Raw genomic sequence first — 20,144 nt, forward strand, 5'->3', positions numbered from 1 at the left:
GAAAAAGCGACGTAACGGACACCGAAGCCGGCTTTTGAAACACAGTGTCCAGCAGTGTGGGCAGAGGCGGTACAAAACTGCTACTCATGACCGCGTTGCGAAAAATTAATGAGGCCGTAACTGAAACTCTGTGCTTCAATACTTCAAACTAAATCTTTCAAAAGGAACAGGTGGGCATTTCATAATTCAGGAACATATTCTCCCTCTCGTGGAGTCTCTCGATCCTGCACATAATGGGGAAAAACAAAGCCAATGGTTCTTTATTCTAGGTAAATGCCCCACCACAGAACTGCAATGCTCTCCCAGCATCTCGGTGTTATAGATAACTTGCTTGTATTTCTGCGGTGTGGTGCTTCATGTGGTCACAACGCACAATGTGCGACCAATGCGCGAAAGCTCTGCATGTGCAAGAGATGTCCAATTCAAAAAGATATTCGACGTCCTTTGGACAACTCTTGACTGCCATGTACTGGTGGTACATTTTATAGACGTGAACCAGACTCAAAGTTCTTGAATATTTGGTCTTTTGTGCTACGTCCAATGAATATTTCTGGTTTGCTGGGCGTGGTAGTTCCGACGTCATGATCGGCGAAGTTTAGTCACGTTTCAATGGTTTTTTGGCGGCGCACAAATGTCATTGTCATTTTAACATTGGCCACGTGACAGCAAACATACGTGGATACAGTTGTAGACACTCGTTGATCTTGCCACAATCCCGTGTGTCTCTAGTTAACGTTCATTCAGTACATATGTAGAACCCAACAGCCGGTTCACTCGGCCGTAGTAGAAATCAATCGTCTTCAACGGCGTTGTCCTCGTGCTGTTTGGGCACAAGAGGTGTCACAGGCACACACAAGCAAATTTTCACAAACACGTTGTTCAACCTTGCATCACTTCGTTGGTCATCGTGCTGTTTGCGCACACAAACACGTAACACACACAACTCGATTTAGACAAACTCTGCGGGCTTCTTTCTGTAATTATTAAGCACAGATAAACTCATCAAAGCATAAAATTAATGAGCAAAACTTTGCTGACACTGGCTCTTTAAGTGAAGCCAAGGGGCTAACACACTCATGTTACAAGTGGTATATCCTACGTAACAGATTAATACCGGTCCTTACAGCCGAAAGTCTTGACGAAACTTCCGAATATTTATGTGGTTGATTTTATCAAAACACGATGGTACGTCAGCTCGGAGGCAGTGAAATTCCCGCTGCGGCATGGCTGTTCGGATTAAATGCTGCTGATATCGTAGAAACGCACTATTTGCTCCATTCAGCCAGCACATTAAACGGCTTTTGAGGTGATACGAGGACGCAATGATCACTGAGCGCCTCTTTACTGAGGCACGCAGCTAAGGCTGCGTGCGCGCACAGTTGTGAGCACAGGCTGCTGCGTGCACAGCGTAAAAAAAGAACAACAAATATCCCAGTCCTTCTTCACCGTTACATGCTACGCAACTCTAAGGTCTACGAACCTCAGTGAGAACAAGGAAATGTGGCTGGCGCAGTAACGCACAAATGTCCAACCTCTACCTGATGAGCAATGAAGCTACTCCTAAACAACGCAGCGCACAATACGTACCAAAGGCCACATGCTCGCATTACGGCATTTTGTTCGCTCAGGGTCACGTAGTGCACGTATCCACGACGGCACTTCTACAAACTCACCGGCGGCAACGAGTATCCTTCGGCACACGGTGACTGCTGGCGTCGCAGTGATGGACGTCAACTTTTGCCCTTGCCACCGATGCAAATCATCGGAAAACCCAGTCTTCGAGACCGGCAAGCGAGAGCGCGCAGATTATACAGCGATGTGACGTCAGTACGATCGTGTGCAGGCTTGCGCGGTAGCTATTAAGCTGGTCCTTTTCTTCCTCAAGATTAATTTACGCCTGCCATTCGCAGTACAGGAGAGCCAAAGGTGCCATGAGACACCTTTTCAAATAAACATACAGTAACCTCAGTATTGGAGGACGTTGCATCACGAATCTCGCAACCGCTAGAATGTTTTAAACATTTCAAGTACAAGCCTGGTTCACCGCCGCGCGGCTTTCTCATCAGAATTAGCTACCCCACTGATGCACGACTTACTCTCTCATTTGGTCTCTGCTAGCTTGGTGGAAGCTACATAAGAAGAGGTGGGGAGGGCGTGGAGGGAGATTGCAAGAGAGCAACAGCGACAGGGTCCCGTCCGATAGTTATGTCAGCGTGCGTCGTGGCCTTGGGCGTTTTTGCTTGTTTTTTTTTTCTCCTTAACGATGTGTCGGCCGCTACTTCGGTTTCAGGAGAGAGCGGCGCTTGCTTGCCGGGACTACGCGATAAGTACTCGTACATGCAGCAGATGGCGTTTCTTCTTTTACCTATTTTTGCCAGAAGATGCCCTCTGTGCGCGGCTCGTGGAACAGCTGACGAGCCACGCGACGCCGACGGGGCGTTTCGCCTTGTAGAGGAAGCAGGCGGCCGCCTACAGCAATCCTTCGGGTAGGGCGCAACTTGCTGCGTTGCGCTCGAACTAGGATTGTCAAGTCTCGAGTGGACGAAGCCGGGACGGTGAGGCGACTGGCGACGGCGCACCCTGTCAGCGACAGGATCCACTACAGGGTGTGCATGAAGTTGGCGGCGTATATTTAGTACTACTATGTCGGTATTTACAATAACAAAGGTGCAGAAGTTGCTTGGCTAACAACGCTACCCATACAATTGGAGGCACTATGAACAGTTGTGGCCTGCAGCAAAGCTAGAAAACTGGCAATAACAGAACCACTATTGTGGTAGTGACACTGCCGAAGAAGGCGAAAGAGGAGAACGTGCATCCAAGCTGTCAGGCATTACAAAACGAAAATGTGGCTTTTTCATAGTTATGCGTTTTAAGAACGGCAACAGTTGGGACATTTGACAGTCCGACTCCGCCGTCCGGCGGACATTTGGTGGTCCCCCACTATAGATCTAGACAACACTCCAGCACTTATATGACAATGCGGTCATTTAAATAAAAGGTTTTGTAAGATTATATATATATATATATATATATATATATATATATATATGTGTGTGTGTGTGTGTGTGTGTGTGTGTGTGTGTGTGTACAGCGTGTGCCAGCTAACTTAGACCAAGATTTTGAAAAGACTTATGCGTTCTTCAGAACAAAAATCGCATGGATGCTGTTAGCGTTAATCTAAACTTACAGTTCATTTTTTCGCTCGTCATTTTGTGAGCAATTAGCCGAGATAAATTAATTTACTTTTTAAATATAGCTTGAAACGTTCAGGCGTGAATAGGAAAGTTGTGGAGCTCCACAAATATTGCCCAACCCAGGCACTTCCAACGAGATAGACTTAGCATGGCCGTTTTTATTCGGGAGAAACCAAAGCCCGCGGAGTTTAAAAGATAGCACGTGACTGCGCGCTCTGTCAACACCCTCCAGAGAACTTAAGGCCTTCTGTCTGTACCCTCACCCCTCGATCTACGTCATTCAAAAGAAGCCCACATAGAAGTTCCCTGCAGCGTGCTACGAAGCTAGGAGCGGCGCACATGTGTTGAATATGAGACTCGGAAGACCGAGTGGGTGACGACGGCGATAACAATTGGATTAGTTCCAGGAACCCTGCTTCTCCTTGGATAGCTTTGGGGTTAGAAAAGTCCTGACATGCTGCGACATGCTTCTGAGCGCACTTTTTTTTCTGGACGTTAACCGTGCATATACTCTCTGCGCTTGTGCTGTGAGAGTGGTTGTGCGTCCGGCAAGCCTTCATTGCAGCGGAATGTGGATTACGTTCCTGCCAGGATATGGCTAATGAGTGCTGCGTGTCGAATTGCTGGAGCAGTTACATGTAGGGGCCGAAAAATCATGCGTTCATGTTTCCGCAAGATGAATGATAGAATATTGGATGCCAATGCTAAGGCAAAAGAGAAAAGCTGGAGTTCTGCGGAATAAGGCAGCTGTTTTTTTGTAAATAGTTGCACAAATATTTTGTATCTCCATTGCTAAACCCATCTGAGGTGCTGTAAATATGTGGACTGCGGTACTTATGTAATAATGCCTCGAAAGCAAAATTATTTGTTTAGAGCCTAATCTAGACTGAAATAAATACATGTGTCCCGAATGTGAAGGGCACACCAGTGAAGTCATGAGGTATGTGTTATGGTGCAGTGCTAACATTTTGTTGAAGAACTTTTATGGTCGCATGAACAGCAAACTCTTTGACGCCGACGATAAATCAAGGCAAAGAAGCTACTCTGAGGAAGAGGGCAGCACAGTGACTTTTCAATATAAGCCATGCTCCATGTCATCATTTACACGACATTCGTTCTCAATACTAAGGTTGACCCGTTTCATTTTTTATGAACAGGCTTTTTAACAATGCAGTGCGTAAATAGTATTGCATAAATAAAATAATCTTGCAACACCCTATTGCCTAAAGAACCAATAACTGCGCTCTGGTTAACGTTCCCATAATGGCGCGATCCCTTCATTCAACCCGTATCCCCGAGCACGCCGCCGGCCCCTTCTCCGTCATGTCACTCGCCGAGCGTTCAGGCCTTCTGTTGTCTGAGATGTGTTGGCTCTGTGTGCCCTATTGCACTAAAACCCCTTGATAATTTGAAAGTAGCGGCACTCTTCTCCTCACGGCGCTTTCCTCCTCAATTCTCCTCGCCCGCCAGCTGCGCACGGCGCGCTTTTCCTTCTGGGCTCCCGCGGACGGGCCGCAGGTTTCTATGGAGGCGTGTTATTTTGGGCCAGTTGCGCGCCCCAGTGGGGTTGAAAATTTTGAGAAATGCTAATAACAGCATCGATAATGCTGGAGGCAACCTTTATGAGGAGGTTGGGTTTTTTTTAAAGCCGTATGAATGGGGTATACGGATGTAAAGGGAGCTTTGAGGCGAGTTCTATATTCCAGACAATTTTTCTGCCTCATGATCAGATGCTTTACTTCGTGCGTCTGATCTAGTATTGCTTGTGACACATCCCTTTGTGAGTGGCTCATTAAGCGAAAGCCTTAAACCTCTGTTTCAAGGTCCCCTTGTGAGCTACAGAAAAGATCACGGGACCGAAGGCGGGAAGCGAACCAACGCATGTGCAGCCGAGTATAAGAGATGCTTAATTATTAGCAAAGTAATGATTGATTAGTGATTGGATTAAAATTAATTCGGGTGTATTAAGGAAGGTTAAGGTGGATTAAAGTCGATGAAGGTGCATTATGTGAATGAAGGTGGATTAAGGTGCATAAAGGAGGACTAGGTTGGATTAAGGTCGATGAAGGTGCATTAGGGCGGATGAAGGTGCGTTGAGGTGCATTAAGGAGAATTATAGAGGATTAGGGGGCGATTAAAGTGCATGAACATGGATAAGGATCGATTAACATGGAATAAGGTGTATTAAGGAGGATTATGGTCGGCTAGGGTGAATTAAAATGAAATCATGAGGATTAGGGTGGACTGAAGTAGATGAATGTGGATTCGGGTGGATTAAGGGGCATTAAGGATGATTATAGTGGATTAGGGTGGATTAAAGTGAGCGAGGAAGCATTAGGGTTGATTAAGGAGGATTAAAGTGCATTAAGGAGGGTTAGAGTAGATTAAGGTCGATGAAGGTGGATTAGGGTGCATTAAGGAGAAATTTCGTGGATTATGGTGGATTAAAGTCAATGACGGTAGATTAAGATCGATGAATGGGGATTCGGTGGATTAATTCGCATTAGGAGGACTACGGTAGACTAACTTTTTCTGAAATGATCAGAAGAATAAGAATGGGCTAGGGTGCGTTTGGCAGGCATTCACAGATCATGAACAGCAGGTTGCCATTATCCCTCCAAAGAAAAGTGTATAACAGCTGTGTCTTACCAGTACCCACCTACGTGGTAGAAACCTGGAGGCTTACGAAAATGGTACTACTCAAATTAAGGACGACACAACGAGCTATGGAAAGATGAATGATAGGTGTAACGTTAAGGGATAAGAAAAGAGCAGATTGGGTGAGGGAACAAATGCGAGTTAATGACATCTTAGTTGCAATCAAGAAAAAGAAATGGGCATGGGCAGGACACGTAATGAGGAGGGAAGAAAACCGATGGTAATTAGGAGTTACGGAATGGATTCCAAGGGAAGGAAAGCGTAGCAGAGGGCGGCAGAAAGTTAGGTGGGCGGATGAGATTAAGAAGTTTGCAGGGACAACATGGCCACAATTAGTACATGACCGGGGTAGTTGGAGAAGTCTGGGAGAGGCCTTTGCCCTGCACTGGGCATAAGCAGGATGCTGATGATGCTGATGTTGATGATGATAATGGTAGACTAACCGGGCTTACTACTCAATGAACCCTAATTCACCTTAGTTCACCATAATCCACCTTAATGCTCCTTCATCCACCTTGATCCAGCTCAATACTCCCAATCAGCCTTAATACAACCCAATCAACCTACATCACCCCTAATGCACCTTAGCCTACCCTATACGGTCGTAATCCTCCTTTATCAACCCTAATACATCATAATCCGCCTTAATCCTCTTTCATCCACCTTAATCCTTATTCATGCATAATAATGCAACTTAATCCTGTCTAACAGTCCCAATCTACCTTAATACACCCCAATCCACCTCTAGCAGACCTAATCCAGCACCATGGTCCCTAAACCACCCTAATCCATCCTAATCGGTCTTAATCCTCTTTTATCAACCTTAATGCACTTAATCCACATTAATAGACCTTAATATTCGTTTATGCGCCTTAATCCTCCCTAATCCTTGTTCATGAACCCTAATTGGTCTTATTTTATTTATTTTTTTATTTACTAGATACTGCCAACTGCCTCTTGGCAGTCCAGACAGGAGTGAGTGTGTACAAAGTCGGCACTGGAAGTCAAAATAACAAAAACATGGGTTACAAGGAACCATAAAAAATGCTTAAATATACAGACTGTTGTGTCGGGAAAGGTAGCATGTACACAATTACAAAAATAGGAAAATGGGGATTCTAAAACGAACACGCAAAGATTGCACGGCAGACACAAATGATTCAACCGAGGACAAACAAGCGACTTCTTGCGGTAGAGCATTCCACTCTGCTATAGTTCGAAGGAAAAACGAGAAGCGATAAGCAGTAGTTTTAGTCGGTGGCATCGCAATCATTTTGCTGTGCTTGCGTCTGGTTTCTCTTGTTTTATTAAAATTGATGTATATGTCGGGATCCATTTTTGTTTGTTTATTAACGATATTAAACAAAGTTTGTAGGCGATGCAGTCTATGCCGAAATTCTAGCGATGGGAGCCCAGACCGTGTTCTGAGATCAGTGATCGAGACTCGTTTATTATAACTATTATAAATAAATCCAAGGGCTTTCTTTTGCACGCTTTCAATGTTGTTGACACCGGTCTTTGTGTGGGGATCCCAGACAGCATCGGCATATTCAAGCAGTGGTCTAATGAGTGTCGTGTAGGCAGGCAGTTTAGTCCTACTAGTGCAATGTTTCAGCCGGTGTTTAATTAGCCGTAGCTTCCTTAGCGACGCCGAAACGACGTATTGGACATGAGCGTTCCAGGTTAATTTCGAGTCAATAACTACACAAAGATACTTATATTTGTCAACCGTCTTAATTGCTACATTATTGATTTTATATGTACAAATTGATGGTGCTTTCTTTTTTGTAATCATCATTTGAGTACATTTTGAGGCATTTAGGTTCATACGCCAGGACTGACACCTAGTTATCGATTGCATTAAGGTAATCCTGTATAGCAGTCTGATCATGGGGTGATTGAATGTTGTGGTACACAATACAATCATCAGCGAAGAACCGGCATCGTACCGGGGAATCAAAGGACAAGTCATTCAGATAAATCAAAAAGAGAAGAGGTCCAAGTACTGAACCTTGCGGTACGCCGGAAAAGTACGGGAGCAGGTGAAGAAAATGAGTTTCCTATACGGACATATTGTGTTCGATTAGTTGAATATGAGTCAAGCCAGCGAAGAATTTGTTCATTTTTCAGCGCACATTGTAGCTTGAGCTTTAGTCTTTGGTGACAAACACGGTCAAATGCTTTCTGAAAATCAAGGAAGCGCACATCTATTTGCCCGCCGCAGTCCAGCGCTGCCATGACTTCATTGGTAATATGTAGAAGCTGAGTAACTGTAGATAGGCCACGCCGAAATCCATGCTGTTTTTCCGAAAAGAAATTATTGTTTTCCAGAAAGCTGCTCAGGTGCTTAAAAACATAGTGCTCCATCACCTTACTAGCGGTGCAGAGAAGCGAGACGGGTCTGTAATTAGTAATACTGAGTTTATCTCCGGACTTATGAATGGGAATTATATTTGCTGCTTTCCAATCGTTAGGAAGGACACCTTGCTTTAGACTTTCGGTAAATATTATGAACAGATACTTTGCGCACCACTCCGCATATCTAAAAAGAAAATTATTTGGTATGTCATCAGGACCAGCAGGTTTCTTTATACCTATGTTTAATAGGGACGAAAGAATACCTTCTTCGGAAACAAGAGAATGATTATGAATACCCTTTCATCAGCCCTTCACCTTAATCCACCATATTCCGCCTTAACCCTCCTCCACTCACCTTATTTTCATTCATGCATCTTAATCCTTCTTAATGCACTCTAATCCACCTTAATCTTCTTTAATACCCTCTTATCAACCTTAATCCTCCCTAATCCACCTTATGTCAATCACTAATCATTCATTAACTTGGGTAATCATTATCTTATACAGGGGTGGACATGCTTTGGATCACCTCTGGCCTTCCTTGTGTTACGTGATACTTCCAGTTTACAACGCAACCTTGAAACATAGAGATCTAAAGGCTTTCGCCTTAAAACTTAAAAAGAAAACTCAATGTTGACTAGCTAACGCTCATCACCTGCAATACCACGGGTAAACTTGCCACTAAGTTTTTTTCAGGGCGCGAAGCAGAACCTTAATGCTGCACTTCCGACTGAATAACAACAGTTAGCGACGTGCGAGGTGATCGAGCCGCCCCAGAATATTAAGCATACTGAGGACAACCGCAACAAAAACGCTGGTGAGCAAGCCAGAAGAATGAAAAAAAATGCAGCATTACGGGATGCTTTGCTACGAGCTATAAGAAATACGCCTCAGCGCGCAAACAACGCTGTTCTTTGTGGGAACAAAGTTCTTTCGGCCAATGTCATGCAGCCACTGCTTCCTGCGCAAGCCGTCGCGCTCTCCTTGTGGTATCATAAAAACGACAGAAGCATCTTCAGCCTTCTTGCGGTAGTTATATGCGCAATAGCCCGGCAAAGGGCTAGCACATAGAGCAGGAAACACAGCGTACAACGTTCGCTTCGCACGAGCTAAAGCGCCGAGGCAGCCGTGCTCGGGAGGAAAATGGCGCGAACGAAGAAGAAAAACACAAGCCAAACTCAAGATCCGCGCGCTTTCAAGGGCAACGGCAGGGAGACCAATCGTCGTGCAGAAAAACGGGGGCAAGACTGGTTACCGCGGGGGGAACGCGCGACGGGTGAGGAGGAGGCGAGGAGGTCGCGCGGCGGCGGCAGAGTTCAAATAGTGTCGCTACTTTCAAATTATCAAGGGATTTTAGATTGCCCCATGATTACAGCGCCCTCAGCCATGCTTTCGAAAAAACATCGCGCGCTTCGGGCCTTTCGTGCTGCCCACGACAGAGATTCGTGTTGTGCTTGGTTACGAGATAAACGCCACTGGGTTCGGGTGGCAGTTCAAATACAGCGCGGCTCCCGTTTCTGCGGCGATAATTGCAATCTCACGCTAGCGTAATGCATGCGGAGGAAAAATGACAAGCTCATGAGTTCGAATTTGGGAGCAAGACCACAACAAGCGAACACGCATTCCAAGAATCTTCATAACGTCGTGTGCATTACGCTGGTTGTCACAAAAGTAAGAATTGTAAACTGACACGGAAGGTTGCTCTTTAGCTTCCTGTCCATTCCTTGTCGGCAGAGAATTTGTAATTTCATATCACTTACATGTCTTTTCCACGTCGTACAAAAGTTTCACACAGATGGCTCTTTTCATGGATAATGGTTGCAGATATTTATTTGCTGTGATGTCTGCTTTTGCCATATTGCAGTATTGGCACCTTTTCAGCTCGTCCGATGTAGCTTTTTTGATGACGCATGATGGTAGCTCGCTGCAGGCCTCAGCAATCTCTGCCTTTAGCGTTTCCGGTGTAATTATAGGTTTTCGGTACACTAGATCTTTCACATGTCCCCATAAGAAGAAATCAAGCGGTGTCAAGTCCGGTGACCTTATTGGCAATGCCACTGGTCCATGCCGCCCAGCCGACTGGGGCTTGAAAGCTTTATCAAGCCAGGCTCTGGCAAGGCTGCTGCTGTGAGCTGTCGCACCGTCGTGCTGATACCAAGCTCGCTTTAAGAACTCAAGAGGAAGATCACAGAGAAAATGTTCGACTGGTCCTTCCAAGATGTCGTTCACGTACCGCTCAGCAGAGAGCATGCGGACAAAAAATATAGGGCCAATAATTCTTCCGTCAAAGATACCGCACAACACACAGAATGACCATTGATACTGGTCTCTGGTCTGCGCCACCCAATGGGGGTTCATATCGCTGAGTGATGCGCATAACGGATGTCGACTTGAGAATTTCTAGACAAGGTTGCCTCATCTGTCCAGAGCACTTTGTCAACAAAATTCAGTATTTCGTCACTGTTCACGAGGATCCAATTTGAGAAATGAAGCCGCCATTGAAAGTCTCTTTCTTGCAGCTTTTGATGCAGTTGGAGGTGATACGGATGCATTTTAGCCTTCCTAAGAACTTTTATTGACACTGAAGCCATTGAAATGACGACTTCACCACTCACATCACGAACGCTGGAATGAGCGTTTGCCGCCTTGAAAGCCAAAATATCTCCTTCAGCCTCTTCACTGATGGTCGCCTTTCTGTGCCGCATCTTCTTGAAGCTACCTATTTCTTTCAGCTTCAAGTAACCCCCCAAATTGTGTTCGTGCTAGGTCTTCCCACACATGTCCAATTTTGGTGTACCTTGGCAGCTTTTGTCTTGTCCCCCCGTGCCACTCCCAATGCTAAGACCATGTTCGCCTCCTGCTCGCTTCAGTATGGCATGCTTAGGGCACTGCAAACAAATCTCCGAAATGGTTGCGCGGCACGATAGTAATAGACAGTCGAGCTCACATGCATCTAGCCACCGGTACAACTTGGAAGAAAAACGGCGTTGTAACAAATGATGCTCTCCCTCGCACAGGTTCCAGATGTATGATGCATGTTTTGAGTTTATTTTTCTATTTCGCATCGACTTGAACGCTAGAAAGAAATTACTCTTCTCGTCATACCGGAATAAATGGCTGATGACGGCGCGTTCTTCGGCGACAGGCGCGAGCGGCTGCTGACGAAGTGCTTTTTTGGAGCGCTGTCGCCAGCTGCTGCCAGTAATGTCAGAGCCGAGAAAAGGTTGAAGCACTTTCTCGTAAGTGAAGGAAAGACGCGGCGCTGGCAATGTTTTTACAAATCACTCATGAGAGCGCTGTAATCGCGGCGCATTCGGGTGCACAGTGCGCGCTCTTACGTGGCATATTTTAAACCCCGCGGGTTTTTGTTTTTTCCGAATACAAACTCCCACGCTAACTCTTTCTCGTTGGAACTACCGGGGTTGGGCAATATTTGTGAAGCTCCACAACTTTCCTATTGACGCCTGAACGTTTCAAGTTATATTTAACAAGCTATAATTTATCTGATATTTACTCAAAGACGAACCAAAAAATGGCACTATCAGTTTAGATGAACGCTATCAACATCCACGCGGTTTCTGTTCTGAAAAACGCATAGGTTTTTTTCAAAATCTTCGTTCAATTTAGCTGGGACACCCTGTATATGAGAAGAAAGGGGGTTAACTGAGGGTCCGATATTTATTAATCATATCATAAGAAGTCAAGCAACATTGACCCTCAGTTCGGGTGACTCCTCCTTTCCCTTGCTCTTCTCATTACCAATTTTCACCGAATCTGACCTTTCCTTAGATTTATACTAACTCGACTTTGACCATCGCTCTGGTTTGCCGGGTCTGTATTTATTCATCTCCTTCTTAGGAGCTTTGTTGCCTTCGAACGCAAGGCGAGTTACGTACTCCTCAGCGAGATTGGCCGCCCTCGTGATAGTGTCTACGCCAGGCCTATCCTAAACCCGATATTTGATGTTTTCTGGCAGCCGGCGGTAGAACTGTTCTAATGCAACCCGCTGCATTGTCTTTTCGGCGTCGCCGAGTGCACCCTCTTCTCTGAGCCATTCTTACAGGTTTACCTCCAAGGTGTATGCGAAATCCGAGTATGACTCACTTTTGGTGTTCTCGACCTCCCTGAATTTTCGTCTGAATGCTTCTGCTGATAATCTAAACTTTTTAAGCAGATTCGCTTTGACGTTATGGAAGTCCTCTGCTTCTTCTTTCCCCTTGCGGGCAATGGTATAAGCTACTTCACGTGGCAGTAACGTAAGCAAGCGTTGCAGCCACGTGTTTCTCGCCAATTTTGCCTTCCTACACATGCGCTCAAACTGCACCAGAAAAAGACCTATGTCCCTTCCTACTGCGTAGGGTGCCATCAAGTCTGTCATTTTGTTCTCGCTTTCTCGTGCCTCTGGGCTAAGTCTTGTATTTGGAGCCTTCAGAAACTCAATCTCTGGGCGCCTCATCTTGAGTGCGTCGCGTGCAACATGGTCGTGCTCTTCTTTTTCTTCTAGGCGCTTACGCTCTACTTTTTCTTCTAGGCGCTTACGCTCTTCATTTTCTTCTAGCGCTTACGCTCTTCCTCCGTATCCGCAATGCTCTCTAGGCATTCCTTCAGTTCATCGTCGTCTGCCCCGCTAGCTTCGATCACCTCAATGATCTCCGGCTTTCTCTTTGATTCGGCAATGTGGATTCCCAACTCTCTGGCCAAGCTAAACAATTGCGGCTTCTTTAGTGCCTTCGAGTTCATGGCTGCTCTTACTGCTGCTAACTCTTCCCTCAATAACAACCTCGACGTACTCAAAACTTCCGTCGACGGTTTGAGAAAAATCACTGCTCTGTACTTCCAGAAAAAATACGTGAAGTAAAGTGATTTCTTAGTGAAGAAAAGCCGTGCACTCACCATATGCAGTCATGAATCCTGACACCTTCCTTCCGAACGTTGTCACAAGGACGAAAAGGAGACGATCTCTTATATGTTGTCCAAAGTTGGGGTCTCCAGGGTAGCGTATGCCATTGCGGCCAACCAGTTGTTGCGACGCCGTTTCTCGAAGCTCGACCAGCGTTGCTATTGGGTAGCGTGGCGTTGTCAGCAGGCTGCAGGCGTCCGGTAGACCACGGCAATTAGGCAGGGACAAGACGATTTCTAGTGCGAAACTTTCACTGTTTAATCTGGTTAGTGAAGGATAAGAAGAAGAGAATGAATGAATTGATAAAGTACATTGCGGGGCCCCTCAAATAAGCCAACCAAAGTTGTAGGTGGGGTCTTGCTGATATCAACGTCACATGACAAGCAGTGAGTCCCACAGTGCTTGACGGCGGCTCCCACTTTCCCAGGTGAGTTTGCACGCCCCCGTTGGTGCTTTGCGGCTGCCTCTTTCATCTAGGTGACGTTGGTTCGCGGAAAGCGTTCTCCCATAGAGTTGGACAGTTCGTGGAAAGGGTTCTCCTCTTGGTCGCACACACAAAGGGGCCTGTCATCAATGCGGGGCCCGCCTGCCAAACCGGCAGCCACACTAGACAACCATGGCAAATCAGGAATCCTTCCTCCGTTTCGGTTGAGCATGGTCTTTCGAGCATCCTTTTTTGCCCGGGCTGTTACGCGCCAACCCTAACACTACTCCGAAAGCGACCGGTAGTCAATACGCACCATCGTCGTCGCGACTAACTGCCTGTGTACGCTGTATCGAAAGAACGTGTTCGATAGTTTTCTTGACGCCGCAGTGGTCACACGCAGCACTATATTAGTGCATGAATTGTTCCACTGTCCGCGCAACATGCCACGCATGAAGCTTTCTTCGCTGCTAATCAAACAACTCAATAGAAGTTTCACTAACATGAGCATCCCCTCTCGAGGCAATATAAGACGTTTCTCTTAACGCTCTGGCAGTGGAATTTCTGATTCTGCCCAGAATCGTATTGATCCTCCGAAGCCGTGGAACGCCAATGCAAACTATAGGTGCAGAAAAATGCACAATATCATGTTGTCTTAGCGAAATTTCATGTTCCTCTGCATGATCAATAAAGCAGCAGCCAGCTTGCCCGACTGCTTCATCTGCTTCTTGCCCTATGCATTGGGTTTTCTTGGGTGGCCGCACTTCGATTGCGGCGCAGCTCAAAAACGCACCTTGTATCATGCAGTGAGCGCATATGAAAAACCCCTAGGGGGTCAAAATTAATCTGAAATTCCCCTACGGCGGGCGTCCTAATGACATCGTGGTTATGTAACGTAAAACCCCAGAATTTCAGTTTGTATTGGCATTTTCTAACCGTCACTTAAGCTTAATAACTCGTACAAAAATACATTACAAATAATCAGGAACAAAAAATTTGCTTCTTATGAGCTCAGTGTTGTCCCAAGAAAGCCAACTAAGTAACCCAAGTTGGAAAGTCCATAGGAATGTCGTTTCGATAATTCCCGCCTTGCTGCATGGCAGTGCTAATATTGTTTGCTGGATGTACAATCGGGGCCAGCGTTGGATCTCTATCAGAATGGCCCATGTGATATCCAAGCTAAACTGTTAACCTCGGGTCATCATTGGGCCAGGAATCAAAAAGACACATGTGGTGTTGGAACACCGCTGTTAACCTTAGCCCTTCGTTGGGTCAGTATCTTCCAATACGCATCGAACGTTGGCCCAAGCTGACGTGCCGCCTGCATTAAGGTATTCGACACACACTAACGAATGGCGGCACTTGCTTAATTTGTTTGTTTGTTCCGTTATTGTAATTTTACGCTTACTTGTTTAGACTTTGTTCTGTTAGCAGCCTCGGGATGATGTTATGTAAGAGCTAGGGCCTGCATCCGAGCCATTTGGTATGGCGACATTAAAAGGCAGGTAAAGCGCAAATAAAACACGGTTAACTGAAGAAATAAGGACATACAGAACGCTCTGTAAGTACGCATCCTTTCCGTTGTCCGTGTTATGTTTTCGCTTTGTCAACGGTATTTAAGGAAGTGAGACTGCCACATATTGCTACGGAACAGCCGCCAGAATGTCGCTGCACTGAGGAAAAAGAAGACGACGTGGCCCCGTTTGATATAGCGTCGCCATCTTTGCCACCGTTGATCTACGTGTAAATATATTATAAATAGACTTGTACATCAGCTACACGTAACAATATTACGTTGTCTTTAGATTTGCCCGTGATGGTTTTCAGTGGACAACCGTTAAGATAGAACTCGTCACTTGGTCCAAGATGCGTCGCGCGTACTGTGTGCGAAATTTCATGAATGCCGGCGCCAATTCTTTAGTGAGACATTCCATGTCAGACTGCATGCATGACGCAAACATAACTTAGCACCACCTACTGCCCTGGATGCGCTCAGGCTTGTAAAACTACCATACCAACTGGAGCCCCCTTGACTAGACCTGGCCATCAACAGCACTCATCAGTAAGTTGTTGGTGATGGGTCTGCTTCTTTACTACACTTCGATAGCATTACTCTGGCCGTGAGAGAGGGAGATATCGCTCCTGGTCGTCCGCTTACCGGTGCCACCACATGCAGGAGCAGAAGGCATGCCTAGCAGGGCCTATAACATAGCGTTCAGAAGAAAGGGCCATGCAGGGCTCGGGGAAGGAGGCTTTCAATGTGAGGTAGTCTTCCGACGCATAACATAAACCCTCTATTCATGGACAACTTTATGTGGCAATGAAGGAAAAGCTACAGGGGCGGAGCTTGTACACATGTACCACTGCGCCGAGTATATTCCTCCAGAATTCGGCCATGCTTCCGGTGTCTTCGAACCGATACTGCATCAGCTTATTTCCAGTCCAGGGCTGGGCAGTATGGAAGATACATCTTACATCTTAAGATACATCTTAAGATACTCTTTGGATATATTCTATTTGCAGATGTATCATGATACATTCAGCAAGACGTGCATCTCTATCTGTATTTCCGATGCATTGGTTCATGCATCGCTTATCTTAAGGTACACGAGACACCCCCAGGCGAAATCACTGAAGCCCACCCAGAATCACTGAGGCTAGCAAATCACTGTCATTCAAGTTTTAAAGACGAACGACACTTTTTTATGCCCACTTATCTTCCTAATAACCTAGCACAATTAAGATAATCCGATGCTGCGCGGCACTAGTATTGTCAATAAGCCTACACTTGCGCGAATGAGTACGAAGAAACTGTATTTGAGTAGCGCTCTTAATTTATGTGCATTTTTCTTCCATACCTTCATTGACACAGAACGTTACCTGCGAGTATATGCAAACAATATATTCACAGAAGCTATCACACATCTCTTCGTCCTTCAAATCAATACATAATGTGTAAAAGTAGAAAACTTACAGAGTTACTTTCGCAGCCTTGAGCAAACATACTCCTGAAAAACGCGGAACTCCTAATGCTATGCGTTCCAATACTTACGGAAGAAGGGTGATAAACCTTGCTAGTGTTCAAGTAAAATTTCTCCAGCGCTAGTTTAACGTACATGAGGCGCCTTCGTTTTCCAGTACCGTCCGCTTACGTAAAAAAGTCGCAGTTTCAACCGAAAGGCGAAGCATCGATTACGACAGAAAATTAGTATACAAGAATGCGCCGTACGAATAGTAGTTTTATCGGCCGTTTTAACTTGTAAACATCTACATACTAAGTAAATTAACAACCACGGTGTCACGCGCGTACGAGAAAACATGAACACATCTCACTTGATGACCTGCGCACACTCGCTGTCAATACAGAGGAGTGAGAAAGCGAGGCGGAAGAAGCGAGAGAATTGAGTTTCGTGCAGCCTCTCGCTTCAACACGAATCCAGCGGCGAGAACAGAGTGCACATGAAGCTATTAGCCCTTGGTGCACCTAGACTCTCATCACAGATCGCTCTCAGCTAGCGCGTACCCAAACCCTGCTCAATATAGGGAGGGCCTGGGCGGCGGCTCGCTACTGCCGCCCGAGTAGAACGCCTGAGCCACCATCATCGACTCACCCTCGCACGCTTTCACTCGCATATACGGCATACGGCTCGCGGGGACAATGTTATTGCGTTTGGATTTTATACGGGAAATCACGGCGATGGCGACGGCGACGGCGATGCTAACTATGGCAGCAGAAATGCGTCTGGAGTGTCGCGATAACAAAAGATTAAACTTCCGGAGACCGTGCCGCGGACTATACTCAGGAGCGCTGCCACGTCTCGCTACGCCAGAATCGGTGCCTCGCAAGCAGCCCATACTCTCGTTGCAAAAGTAAGATCTTGCGCGACAATTTGTGCCATTCGGGATGTACTTTAAGTAATGAAAACATCTTTTTTTAAATTTTTATAGCATTCACTTTGTCAGAAAAAATGAGACGAAAAATTGAAAGGACATGATCAAATGATTATTGCTCGAAACACGTAGAGGTGTGCCAACAGTAATTTTCGAGACCGAATCAAATACGAAGCGAATCGAATCGAACCAAATGTCCAATGATGTTTCAATAGTTTGCGAACAATGAATAACCGTTCTCGCCATCGAACTTCAAATTTTTTGCATATCCGCACCATTACTTTCGGCTATTGCACTGCACGTTATAAAGCGCTGCTTGGTAAGAGCTCCAATGAAGCACTAGCGTTCAACAGGCAGTTTATTCGTATACTCAGAACCCACTGACGAGTGCGAAAAATGGCGGTTTAGCTGCAAAAATGCGGCTGCCACAGCAACATATGCGGTGGTCTACTTAGCCATTTTCCGTTTTGGTTTTCTTTAATATAGCCATTTGAACCATTAGAACTTGGCCATTTGAACCATTCGAGCACGGGTATAAAAATATTCGTATTTACCTATAGTGGCCATTTAATTCGATAATCGCAGCAACTAGGGCAATACAGCATTCGTTTTTCGACACTTGACCATATACTCGTGCACTCTAGAAACAGCGAACACTAAATAAAGAGGACTCGGTCAGTTGGAGGCACATACAAACTGTATCCCAATTTGCACATCCTCGGTAAAGTACATCCTACGGCATACCATCCTCGCTGCCCATAGTGCTAAGCTAAAGCCTCCCTATGCCATATCACGTGGGAATGTCAGGCCATCACCGCCATACCCCCCCCCCCCCCCCCCCAATACAACATCCTACAGCGGAGTGATGGGAGGAGGTGTTGGCAAGTGAGAGTCCAGACGACTAGCTGAGTCTGATTGACAGGGCCCGCAGAGCGTCAGCCGCAAGCGGAGCACCGGACTGAGGGCCCCCCACCGCAAGCCAAGAACCTCCCACGAATCGGAGACTCTCCGCAGCAATGATGCTGCAAATAAGTTTTCACCACCACCATCTACAGAAACAGATGCTTTCGAACGGTCATGCTTGTACCAGACGCAAAAGATTTGGTAACTCATTTTACGCGTAGCTATTTGATGGAAACGTACCTCTTATCAATTGACAGGAACGTCCAAGTGATTCCTCTCTGATTTCTAGCGTTTACCCGAGCTCGACTCTTGCTGCTTCCAGGAGATCCATCGTTTACGGTTTGCAAGGGTTGGTTGCCCTTGGCTGCGCTATTGTAATAACAGCTGCAGCTTGTCACGGGTGATGGTTTTGTTTCAGAAAACCGCGGCCTATTTCGCTGCGCTCCGAACCTTTACAGCGCTTGCAATGAGGTGCGGTCTTCCAATACGTTTTTGCGCTCTCACATAGTAGGCTGCATTCATTTGACCTTGCACAGAAGGGCACAGTTGTCCGTGCATCGTTTATATCATATACAGGCACTATACCATATGCCATATATAAAATACATCATATGCCGTATATAGGTACTACATCATATGCCGGTACTGTCAGGCACGAAGTCGTCCCACTAAGGTATGTAAGAAAGAAAATTTTATACTGACTGGCTAACTGCACCTAAACCTGAACTCACTTCACAGATCACCTGAACATCTTAGGCATCTGATTGCATTTGCCGGACACTCGCGTACAGTAGTTACTTTTTTCAGCTTTGTTACCACCATTTGTGTATTGTATCAGCCTATAGAATACTTGAGACCGTAACCTTTATTGTATGAAAAAATGTACAGGTCCAACATACATGTTAAAGTCTATGTGAAGCGAAGCATTAGTGAATCGGGTAAATGGAGGCTTTATAGCTTACGCCGACACTTACAAATTTATTTACTTTCATGCTATGCTACATGTAACCACATGAAATGTTTCATTTTCTATCAGGAAAGTTACAAATGTATGGTCTTGCAATTTTTACGTTAATACGTTGCTCAAAAGCTATGCTCGAGGCAAGCACCAAATCAGGCGGACGCACAGTATATGAGACGCATACGCGGTGATGTCACACGGACGAAGGCATTTTTGATGCTTATCGAGCGAAGAATGGTGGCTGACCACATGTCTGAACAGAAAACATTTCTTGATTTTGTACTTCCTGCTTCATACTGAAACGTGAGCATTACGGAGGTTTGGCGATGAATGAGCACACGCCCGTTGACACATTCTTAGCGGCTAAATGAAGGATAAAATAAATCGAAGAATCTTGTATATATATATTTCACCGTTCCATTCACAAACCAGTGTGTTTCAGACGTACCTGCGAACCGACATCGTTGTTTAAGTTTTACTGTGATAGCAATTGTGCGGACGCCCAAGCCGCATTTTGCGGACGCCGTCGCCGAAATGTTTTGTATAAAGACCATGGGCGATAACACTGTCGCCGCACGGCGTGTGCTGTATGCGCTAGTGAAAGCGTGAGAAGGGAGCCGATGATCGCGGCTCAATCTCGAACGCGCAAGGAAGGAAAGCGGGGAGGAAGCGCGCCGTCTATCGTCACGTTCGAGGAACCGCGGGAGGGAAGGGGAGGGGGCTGGCGTTGTACCCTGGCAGCAACTGCGTATTGCACGGCTGCGCGCGGTCGCACAGGGTGTATCTTGAAAGCGATCTGCGTTGGGGGCAGAGTCCAGGTGCGCCAACGGCCTATACCTCTGTGCATGCTGT

At 46.0% G+C, this 20,144-nt stretch overlaps 1 protein-coding gene across 5 annotated transcripts in view; it reads right to left on the reverse strand.

Annotated features, from left to right (window-relative positions):
- LOC135904903 (alpha-tocopherol transfer protein-like) overlaps positions 1-18,661 on the reverse strand; it is a 44,148-nt gene extending 25,487 nt beyond the window's left edge. Inside the window, exons 1-2 of one of the 5 annotated variants that reach the window (XM_070536665.1) lie at positions 18,572-18,661; positions 13,107-13,300 (exon numbers count right to left, since the gene is read on the reverse strand). The gene's annotated coding sequence lies outside the window, so the exon portion shown is untranslated. The other 4 variants (XM_065435906.2, XM_065435907.2, XM_065435905.2 and 1 more) reach the window with 4 other exon arrangements.
- Positions 18,662-20,144: the final 1,483 nt, after the last annotated feature.

The sequence above is a fragment of the Dermacentor albipictus genome, chromosome 3, assembly GCF_038994185.2.
Source record: "Dermacentor albipictus isolate Rhodes 1998 colony chromosome 3, USDA_Dalb.pri_finalv2, whole genome shotgun sequence".
In the NCBI taxonomy this organism is placed as follows: domain Eukaryota; kingdom Metazoa; phylum Arthropoda; class Arachnida; order Ixodida; family Ixodidae; genus Dermacentor; species Dermacentor albipictus.